The sequence below is a fragment of the Martes martes genome (assembly GCF_963455335.1).
Source record: "Martes martes genome assembly, chromosome: 3".
NCBI classification, from domain to species: Eukaryota; Metazoa; Chordata; class Mammalia; order Carnivora; family Mustelidae; genus Martes; species Martes martes.
Genome location: NC_137890.1, coordinates 1,616,921 through 1,628,183, shown reverse-complemented (window position 1 = coordinate 1,628,183; position 11,263 = coordinate 1,616,921).

Genomic DNA, 11,263 nt, shown 5'->3' with positions numbered 1-11,263 from the left:
GCTTCAACTCCCGGCTTCGGTTACCAGTCACACGCGAGCGAAAATGCAGCCCTTATTTGTGCGAATGTGTCATTCTCTACCCTCACCGTGTCCAGCTGCCGGTGCTGCCAAGTCGGGACGCGGCAGTGCTGGCCAGGCTGAGTGTCGTGAGCATGGCCAGGTGGGAGACGCTGCTAGTCCTGGTGGAGTGGGAAGGGGGCACAACCTGCACCCTGAACCATGACCATCCCTCCTAATTGCATGTTTACTGAGAAAGTAGCACGTGCCCTGTTCCACAGGTTGTGCATTCATATCCGTGCGTAACACTCATGGAACTTAACCTGTAGGTGTCCGTTGTGCATGGGGGTGTGGGCGTCTCTGGTCCAGAAGGTCCTCGACTTCCAGAAATTGTATCCCAGTAACGGTACACCCACGGACCCACCACCAAGGAAACAAAAATTCCACTTTTCACAAAAATACCTTAAGGGACACAAAAATTGACAGTGCTGTTGAGAGTAAATTTAATGCTTGTAGATTTAAACGCCAAAGTGATGATTATACTAACAGCTGTAAATATGCTAGATGTTATTTCTAGAAAACTGTAGAACATAAATCAATGTTAACCATGCTGTTGTGCGCAATTAATGTTCCTGCTCTGACTGGAACGTGAAAAGTGACACCAGGAGCATGAACGACGGTAATGCCTGGGCAGCGTCCTACAGACCACACAGGTCCGTGGGGCGCTGGAACAGCTTTTGCCACACAGGACGCCCACTGTGCCCGTCTGTCCCAGCAGGCTGATGCGTGAAATAAGCCAATACGGGAGTATTTACACTGGAGAAATGGGAAACCTTACAAGTCAGGCTTTTCTCTTTTTTTCTTTCCTCTCCCCCTTCCCTTCCCTTCTCCTTTCCCTTTCTTTCTTTCTTCCTCTCTGTCTCTCTCTTTCTTTCTTTGATTCTTTCTTTCTTTCTCTCTGTCTCTCTCTTTCTTTCTTTCTCTCTGTCTCTCTCACTCCTTTTCTTTACTTCTCGCTTTTCTTCCCTTCCCTTCAAGAGCCGGTCACAACACACTTCCCAGCACACTACCGCCTGCATCCACCTCACTGAAATTCACCTCCAGGTGGTACTTTCTGTAGGGAGTCCCTGCCCGGTTGCAGTCCTCTCGACCCCAGCACACCAGGACGGACGGAAGCACTGAGCTTCACATGGTCTAGGGACCGGTATGTCATAGCACAATTTATAACAACTAAACTAAGGGACAAACCCAGGCCATTCCCCACCCCACAAGTCCTTGCCGCGCCCACTGCTGAGGGTAGGTCCTACCATGTTGATACATGGAGGATAAGGTTTGGATACAAGACCGCCTTGCATTTAGAATTCGGGTTTCAGAGTGACCATACTTCAGTGAAGTGACGCTTTCTACGGAGTGTCCCCCGAGTGTACGTTTGCAACAATGATGGAGAGCGTCCTGTTTGTAGGGTGGCATTCGGTGCCGCTTGGCTGGGGTAGTCATTTCACGTGACTCACGAGAACATGTTCCCTAATTGTTCAAAATCATCTCAGGACTGGTAAGTTCCTAATATAAATACTTTATAGGTGTAATTCAATTAATCTCCAAAGAAAACTATCTGTTGGACGCATGTAAACACACCGGGTAAATTGTACGTCTTCATTTCTTCCACTCCGATGGCAGAGACCGTGGAGAACAGACGATAGAAATAGCACCAAAGAGCTTATTCCCTTTTTATCGCCTGTCAAATTACTGCTCCGACGCCCATCGTCGGTGGGGAAACATTGCAGCGCGTGCTAGCTAGCAACGGAACGCCAAGTGTGAGTTGCGCATTGAGTTTAGGTAATGTACCAGAAAACATTGCATGAAAACACTAATTTTCTCAATATATATTAGTAGATGTGGCATTTACCAACGAGAAGTGAGGATGTTTTTAAATAGTTTGTTGACTTGAAGTCTTGGCCAGGCTACACATAAACGCTGTCTGGCTGGTGTGGAAACTGGGCGCAGAGGCCGCCTTCGGGCTGTGAGATCTTGGCTGCTCCGCTCTGCCCGCCGGCCCGGGACGCCCCCATCACGGGCCCCTCCTCCAGGCTCACTCGCCAGGTTCGGGTGTCCGGCCTTCCCACCACTACCTCAGACAAGCGCCCGGGCTCCTCCCGCCCCGTCGGCTTCCCCCCAGCTGCGCACACCCGCTCCCAGCGGAGAACCTCCCGCGCATTCCCCCTGGGGCCGGCCCGGCCTGAAGACAGCGGTTCCTGTTAGCCGCACGTCTCAAGCCGCTGAGCAAAGAGCTGGTTGTATTTAATCGACGTGGCCTGTGATCGAGCAGCGTTTCCCAGGACCTCTCTGTCTCTCACACAGTTTGTAGGAAACCCCGCCTTCGGTCGTGAGGAGTAATCGTTGTCTGGGAGCACGAGGGGAAGCACGAGGAGTCCGCAGCCCACAAGACGCTGGCTCCAGCCTTGCACAGTCCGACTTTCTGCTGGGCTCTCTCGGACCCCCGGGACACGGACCCCCGGCACACGGACCCCCGGCACACAAACCCCCGGCACACGGACAGACCGTCGTGTCCCCTGGGTTCACGCTCGCGAGTATCTCAGTAGTCCTCATTAACCGCGCGCAGGGTAAGAAGGAGGTCGAGATCCGAGATGCCCTCTTGCCCCGAAGCACCGCTGGAACCCAGCCGGGCCATCTGTTCCCTGCTTAGCTCGGGGTCCGCGCTGCCGCGGACGCGGACTTGGGCCGCAGCCTGGGACCGAGCTCTGACGCCCCAGCCCCGAAGCCGGGCCCCGCTGTCAGACTCCAGCGCCGGGCCGAGTCGGGCGTTCCTTCAGCAGCCACACGGGACAGCGGCGGCGGGAAGCAGCTAAGGACGGGACTTCGGACCCGGAGGAGCTCTTGAAGCCGAGCGGAGGCAGAGTCTTGAGAGGGCCTTTCCTGTGGGATGGAGAGTCCAGCCGCGCGGTGTCGCCTCCCCCGGGTGCGTGGCAGCCGCTTCCGTTTGCCACGTGCGTCCGCAGCCTGGTCACTGTCCCCACACGCTGCCAGCCCCGGGACCCCGGGAACCGGCTCCGCCTGGAAAATCTTCAGGGCTTCTCCCAGGAAGGAGAAGGGAATTGTCTCTCCATATAATGTGTTGAATAAATTAAGCACATTTTATGTACATTTTATGTACAGAAAATATAACTTTATGGGAGTTTTTCTTTTTAGAATATTTGGAATATCTGTAAAACCCAAAGCAGAAGATAAAACCACCCCTCGCCTCCTCCGCAGACAGAAATCATTGATCCTGGCTGTGGTCCATCCGCCCGGGCATTTCTCACACTGACGTGATAAATCTACCGAGAATCTTCACTTCTGCAAGGTTTTTAAAACAGAAAGAGTTGGGGCTGACTCTCAAATGCTATGAAACTTTGTAACAAGAGCCTGAACAAAAACAATGTAATCCTGTGGGTCCCCCCGCCCCCCGAGGGGTCATTGGGTGACTTTGGAGATATCTGTGGTTGTCAGGATGAGGTCGCTCTGGCACCCGGTGGGTGGAGGCCAGCACCCGCAGTGCCCAGGACACCCCACAGCAGAGCTTCGTCTAGCCAGACCATCAGGAGGGCAGCCCGAGAAAGCTGGTCCCCCTCGCTGTCCCTGGACTGTCCCCCCTCAACATCCCCAGATGGACAGTCCCCTCCTCGCCGTCCCCAGACGGTCTTCTCCTCGCCATCCCCGGGTGGTCCCCCTCATCATCCCCAGGCGGTCCCCCCTCGCCGTCCCTGGACAGTCCACCCTCCCCATACCCAGATGGTCCCCCTCGCTGTCCCCGGGCCATCTCCCTTGCCGTCCCCGGGCGATCGCCTCCTCAACGTCCCCGGATGGTCCCCCTCGCCATCCCCGGGCCGTCCCACGGGCGACCTCTCCCCGCTGCCCTGTGGATTCACTTGCCCCCGCATCTCGGTGGCCCCGTCCGAGGTACAGAGGCAATAAGGAGGCCGCCCCAGCCCCGGGGAATCGCACGGATCCCGGCCATGGCAACACATCAGCTGGTCATCTAGTCTTTCAGCTTCCCCGTGGGCGAGGCCTCCCACGGCTTTCGAGGTACGGGTGCGGAGGTGAGCACTTCTCCAAACCGCTACCGCCGGCGGCCCCAGCGGGCGCAGACAGTGCCGCGGGATCACCGGGAACGTGTACTGAGCCCTGCCCGTGCCACCGGCTAGCCACCGAGCGGTGGGCAGAACACGGACTTTTTAATAAACATCATTTGTTACAGCAATTGGTTGTTTTAACGTTCTATGGCAAAATACAAATGGATGGTTTTTTAGTGCTCCTCTTTTAAAAATCATTTTTTCAAGAGCCTGACTCATTCCTTTTATTTTAAAGGATAAAAATATTCTAATTGCCTTTGTATTGACCCGCGGCTTCTGAAGAAAAAATATGTACAAAGTAATCATCCCACTGGATAGCATTCTAAAAGAAACGTCTAAATTAAACAACACTTAAATTAAAAACTCCTCCCTGAGGACGTCAGCAACAGGAATGAATTGATAGTGACAGATTTTGTTTCTCTCACCCCAAATTCCTAGGGACAGTTTCATGCTATGTCAATGAAAATGGAAACAAACAAACAAAAACCTTCCACAATAAGAATTAAATTTTCGAGTCATAAAAATTGATTATTTCCCTGAGAGTCAGTGCCACAACGTGTGTGTGTTTATCTCTGACCATGATGGGGGGGTGTGTGGATGTGTGTGGGGGAGTGGGTATGTGTGTGTGTGGTGTGTGGGGGTGTGTGTGGGGGTGTAAGTGTGTGGGTAGGTGTGTGGGTGTGTGTAGGTATGTGAGTGTGTGGGTGTGGGGGGTGTGAGTGTGTGGGTGTGTAGGTGTGGGGGGTGTGTGCGGTGGGTGCTAGAGAGAAGGAACTAACTAGCACGGTCCATCATTTGAGCCACTCAACACATGTGGCCTTTAAAATATAAGTTTGATTATAAATTATTTAAACACAAATGAAATTTAGAACGTGGTTCTTCACTCACACCTGCCACGTTTCACCCACTCTGCAGTCCTGCTGGCTGGTGGCCACTGCGTGACCCTGGACAGACGTGGACCCCGCCAGCACCCGAGGCCCTGCTGATAGTGCCCGGATAAGTCCCGCATTTCTTTCTTTCTTTTTTTTTTTTAAAGCAGAAGTGTTATGTTTTTTTTTTTTAAGATTTTATTTATTTATTTATTTGACAGACAGAGATCACAAGTAGGCAGAGAGGCAGGCAGAGAGAGAGGAGGAAGCAGGCTCCCTGCTGAGCAGAGAGCCCGATGCGGGGCTCGATCCCAGGACCCTGGGATCATGACCTGAGCCGAAGGCAGAGGCTTAACCCACTGAGCCACCCAGGTGCCCCAAGTCCCGCATTTCTAACTGTCGTTCCGCACAAGGCGAGGCTCTGCCGCCAACCTCTGACTCTTCACTCAGTCGGCCTTTGTGCATAAGGAGTGCGCCACCGTGTCGGACAACGTGGCATAATTTTTGCAATTGTAAAACCGTTGTCATTCTTGATGCCTTGAGCGAGAACCATCTGATTTCATACGAAAACACTTTCAAATTTGGCCTTACCAAGTACGCCGCCTCTACGGCGCCTGGGTGGCTCAGTCGGCTAGGCGCCCAACACGTGATTTAGGCTCAGGTCATGATCTTGGGGTCGTGAGATCCACGGGGCTCCGCATTCAGGAGGGAGTCTGCTTGTCCCTCTCCCTCCCTGTGCTCGCTCTCTCGCTCAAATAAATAAAATCTGAAAAAAAACAAGTACTCTGACTCTGAGGGCCCATGACCTGTCCAGGGGTCCTGAAGGTGGCCAGCGTTGCTGGGCGTGAAGAGGACCTCGCAGGCGGTGTCCTTGGGGCAGGGAGGACCCAGCGCAGACCCCAGCCTCACGGGGCCGCTCTTCCTCCGCGTCCAGCTCTGGCAGGACAGTGGGCGCAGAACCCAACCCCGGGTCGTCCAGGCGCGGGGAAGCCCCGTGGGCCACCGAGTGGCTCCTGCAGGGGCGGTGGTCGTATGTGAGGGGCGGGGATGGCAGAGAATCCAGGGGAGGACGTGGAAGGTTTTCCTCGGTTGGGAGGTTTTCTACCAGTTCCCTTCTTTTTGGAAACAGCGGCGGGGACAGAACAACCAAGCTGACCCAGGACTGACCGTGTGTGAGTGTGTCCCCCACTCGCTTGTGGCTTTGCTTCCCGGGGTCTCCGTGAGCGGGGTCAGCCCTGGACCGGAAGCAGGGGACCCCCCTTCTGGTGTCACTGCCTCGCTGGGCGTTTGTCCCGTCGCCATCCCAGGACGGATGAGCGCAGGTGGAGCGGGTGTGGGGGGAGAGAAACCGCGTCCGTGTCACTTACTAGAGGATACTGTCGCGATTGTCCGACACGTGCTGTGCTTGTCTCCTACTGTGACTGATTTATAAATTAACTTCATCGTGGGTGAGTGTGGGTAGGACAGAACCCAGCGTGTACAGGGTTCGGCACTACCCACGGTTTCGGAACCTGGGGGTCTCGGAACTGCCCCCACCCTGCAGATAAGGGGGAGACTTGCGTTGCGTGTGCAGAGCGTAGATGGGACGCGTGTTTACCCTGCGGTGTGGCGGCGACTGTGGCGACAGCCAGCTCCTCGGGCACGTGGCACAACTGGCCTTTCTTCTGGCGCGAGCACGTTCAAGATCTCGTCTCTCAGCGGCTTTGGAGGCTGCAGTCTCGCTGACTACCGTCCCCGCTGCGCGCTGTGTCTCTAGGACTGCGCCGTCCTCTGCTCGTGCACCTGTACCCTGGGAGCCGCCTGTCCCACCTCGCGGCCTCGCAGCCCCTGGCAGCCGCGGTCAGAGCTCTCCCTCTGTCTCCCTCTGTGACCGCGGCTGCCTTGATGCCGCCCGTAAGCAGAATTGCGCCGTATCTGTCTTGGCTTGGCTCGCCGCGCACCTTGTCCTGGGGGCCCAGCCGTGCTGTCGCCGACGGCCAGCGCTCCTTCTTCCTCGGGGCCGATTACGATTCCACTTGTGCGCACTTATCGAAAACGGGATCCCCAAGAGCGACCTGCACCCCCACTGCAGTGGGGTTCTCTGCAGCGCTGCTCGCCGGAGCCCGGCCGGAATGGGGAACAGCCTCGGGCTCCGCCGGGGAATGAGTGGGTAAAGGGGTGTGTGTGTCTCCAGGGCCGGGGGGGGGGCACTGAAGACCCGTCCCAGCAGGCAGCCGTCCGGCTTTCCGCGGCCCTCAGCATCCTTTGTGTCACCCGCACAGGCCTCTGAGCCCTTGGTCGGCAGCCCACGCGGTTTCCCGCACTGGCCACGCGTCTTGGAGCCTCACTGGGGCGGCTTCCCTCCTGCCGGGACCAGCCCCAGGTCAGGGGATCCCGGCCCTGCAGGGAACCTCCAATCCTGAAAACCACAGTCTCCGGGGAAGCAGCCCTCCCACGACAGTGCGGGGACACGCATCTGGGCGGCGGTGCTTGTGAACGTGAGCGTGGCCCTGTGCGTGGGCGTGCGGGGCGTGCGGGGCGCGTGGGTGTGCGGGGCTGAGCCGCCTCCCGTGCAGCTGCTGGCAGATACCACTTTGCTCTCGCTTTGTTCCTCACAACCTCTTTGCACTGAACTCCAGATGCAAAGTGAAACGGTCACAAAAGAAGGATCTGGGTTAAATGCGTGCTAAACAGGTTTAAAATTACTGCTCATTGTTTGGAAGCAGATGCGCGCCTCAAACAAATGCAAAACATCGAGGCAGATGCAAAAGGGAGGGCAATTTGAAAATCGGATCCTAAGTGCTTGATTTTGTGGGGGGTGACGAGCTGCCTCCCCGGGCTGGGGGCGCCGCGAGGCTGGCGGGCCAGCTGCCCCGAGGGCAGGGAGAGCCTCCCGCGTGCCACTCCGCGTCTCTGCTTTCTCGCTTGCACGGGGTCTTTGTTGCTCAATCTCGGCAACTCCTACGGAAAGGAGCGCCAGGAGCCCCGCGCTCGCTCCTGCCCTTTATTTTCTGAAGAACAGCCCGATGCTACTGGGGCCCTCTCTCTGTCCTCGCCCCCAGAGCCCCCCGCCCGCCCCAGGAGTAGCCCGCGCTTGGTCCTGCCTTGGGACGGCTCAAGCTTCTGTGCCTCGGTTCCACCCTTCGCTACGTTTGGCTCACATTGTCGCTAATGTATCTGGCGTGTTGCTAACGAGGCTGCGCTCCCTCGATCTGCCCCCCCGCCGAGCTCCACAGGCAAACCTACTTCGCTCGGGACCCGTGTGCCACGGTGTTCCCATCGCTTGCAGAACCGGGATCCGTGGTCTTCCGTTGTACCGTGGCCCCCTGGAGAGGGTTCCGGCCCTTCTCAGTCTGTGGCCGGCATCTTAACAAGCCCCGAGTTGTACCTCTGCAGGGCGGACTCTCTTCGTGGAGGCTGGTGAGGCCTCTGGAGCCCGGACGGGATGCAGCCTGCCCGGGGCGCCCGTGGGAGCAGCACCCAGCCCCAGCCCAGCTCCGAGGCCGCCGCCCCAGCCGAAGACCGGGGCCCCAGGCTCACAGCTCGTTCTCTCTCCTTCTCAGTGTTTTAGTGTCAAGACAGCATTTGGGGGGAAGGTCAATAGTTTACTTACAAATCTGACTTGGGATCATTTTCTCCTCTTAGCTCTGCTCCAGAAATGTTTTGCCAAAATGACTGAAAATTAGCTCTTGGAACAAGGACCTGCTTTGGACTTTGTCCCCCCTTTGCGACTTATCGTACCTGAATGCTGCTTTCAGAACCAACTCCCCACCTCGTGCGTGCGTCCTTCACGTGCCTCCTCCTGTGACCCCTGTGGTGTCCACTTACAGAGGAGTGAGGAGAGTGTGAGGGCAGACCCGGGGAGTGAGGAGAGTGTGAGGGCAGACCCGGGAGAGAGCGCAGGCGCCCTGCAGGGGCCGGTGGGGAAGGTACTCCAGGAAGGGCACCGTCCAAGACAGAAAGGCGGCCCTTGCGTTCCCGGCGCACGGAAGGGGCTCTAGAGCTGCCCCCCAGGGACATGGTCCCTGTTGCCCTGAGAGTTGGAAGCTTTGCAGGAAGTCGCAGAAATGGCTTTCCCAGGCTCAGATCCCTGTGAAGCCAACTTAACCCCATTTCAGTGTCCCAGGTCCTCACGGAGGCTGCTGGCGACCCGGCACTGTCCTCTAGCGCGTGTCTCCTGCAGACTAGAAGGTTAACGCTCAGGTTGAAGACGCGGCCGAATGTTGCCAAATTAAATTGCTGAACATGTTTAACAACTTCGGAAGCACAACCATCATCCGTGAAGAGAATATCTCTGTCTTGATCTGAAAATCGATGTTTTGCACATGAACCTACCCTTACTAAAGAGGCCTTCTTCCCAGAGAAACACTCCCTTCGGTGAAGACTTTTTAGAGGATTAAAATCCCACTAAATTCCTTTAAAGGCAGGTGTAACAGCTGACTGCATCCCCTTAATCCCGTGCCTCTGGACCCGTCTCTCTCAGCAGCTTGACCAAGGCCAGGCTGTGGAACGTGGCCCGTGTCAAGCCGGGTCCCAGCGCCGGGTCCCCCGTTCATCCCGGTGGCACCTGTCCCCGAGCTATTCCTCACCAACCCTGATCTGCTGCTAACTGGACTGAGTTCATGCTTTGGGGGGAACTGCTATGAGCCAAACGGTTCACGGGACCAAGAGTCTGTTTTGCTTCTGGAAGGGAAGGCGCCCCGCGGAGCCGGCTGAGCCCCAGTGAGGTGCCAGGTATTATGCCGAGCCCCGGCTCTCTGGCTTCCCTGTGCAGACGCCTTGTGTCCTGCGAGGAGACGGCCCAGCGCTGCTGGTGCCAGGCAGGGGCGGGGGCGGAAGGTCGCAGGTGGCTGAAGGGAGAAAGGGCCACCACGGGGTGGGACGCCTGGGGCTGTGGAAAGGAGTCCTGGCCACAACGAAGAGAAGCTCCCAGAACAGGAAGCCTGGGCTGAACCCAGGGAATTTGGGAGATGCGAGGCGTTCTCTTCGGGAGAGGAGGGGAGCACAAAAACTCAGCAGTTTCTCTGCACCTTAGATGTTTACGATGTGACATGTTGGAAAAAAGAGACAACTTTTGGACTTACAAGCTGTTCTTTTATTCAGACGTGTGACGGATAGGGAGACTGCAAATGTCCCCAAATCCACCCAGATGGTCTCCCAGCTTAGCCCCGATGGCTGCTGGCAACGTCTGGAGAGAAGCAGCAGTGAGGCGGTGTATGATGGTCCCCCTCCCCTGCTCCCAAGCAGGCACATGGCCCCCGGTGCCTCGGTTTCCTCTTGTGGCATCAGTGCGTTGAACCCTAGGACCATGGACCCTCGCAACACGGTGCCATTCAATATCCCACCAAAGCCAAAAGGTGCCCCCATGCAGCGTCCCTGGCGTGCTCACCGGGGGAAGCTGGAGCGGGGTTGGACTGCTTCAATCCCGAGGCGGTTTTCTGTGTACACAATACAGAGCAGAAAATTGAAACAGAGGATTCCTGGAAGAGACGCATTGTAGCAAGCTATGTTGTAGCTCGGTCTGTCCTTTATTAAGTCCAGACATGATGAAGAGCCCCACTCCTCCGGGGGTGTGGACAAGTGGGTGTCTAGAACCCTCGCAGACAGCAATTCTCTTTCTAAACAGCGGCGGCCGCCGGGCCCCAGCCCCCAGACGGCCCTCGAGTGCCCACAAATGTCGTGCACAATGCAGTCAGGTATGAGTCACACGCGGCGCTGGGGAGGGGCCGAGGCACAAGTGACACTGATCGACGGCAGCCCCACCTGAAAGCACGTTCGCAAAAGCATCTTCTCCTCCCACACTCCACACTCCATTAGCAGAGAGCAGCTGGAGCCCAGCCCCGGGGGTGCCGCCCCCGGCCCCGCGCGGCTGCCGAGTGGGAGGCTTTCAGGGAATTGGAAGGTGCTGGGCCCCCTCCTGACATTTGGGACGCACACCTAGAGAGGCTCACTCACTCATGGGGTGAAGGGGGTGCTCCCTGTCTCCCCTGATTAGATTATAAACCGCTTCGGCCACGCCTATCGTCTGCTGCTTGAGACGGGCTCCCTTTTCCTCCCGGGTGAGCCTTGGGGAGAACTTGGCTCTCAAGGCGACCGGGGGTTAAGGCTGAGAGGAGGGCTATCTGCCTCTAGCCAGGGACGCGATGGAGACAGAGGCAAAATAACACACAAACCCCCTAAGAAATATATAAATGGTTGTCTACGAGGAGTATCAGTAACTGAATGCACAATTGGGCGAATCATCCCACAGCTTCCGGCTCCTTCCCGAGGACGTGCACGTAACTGCCC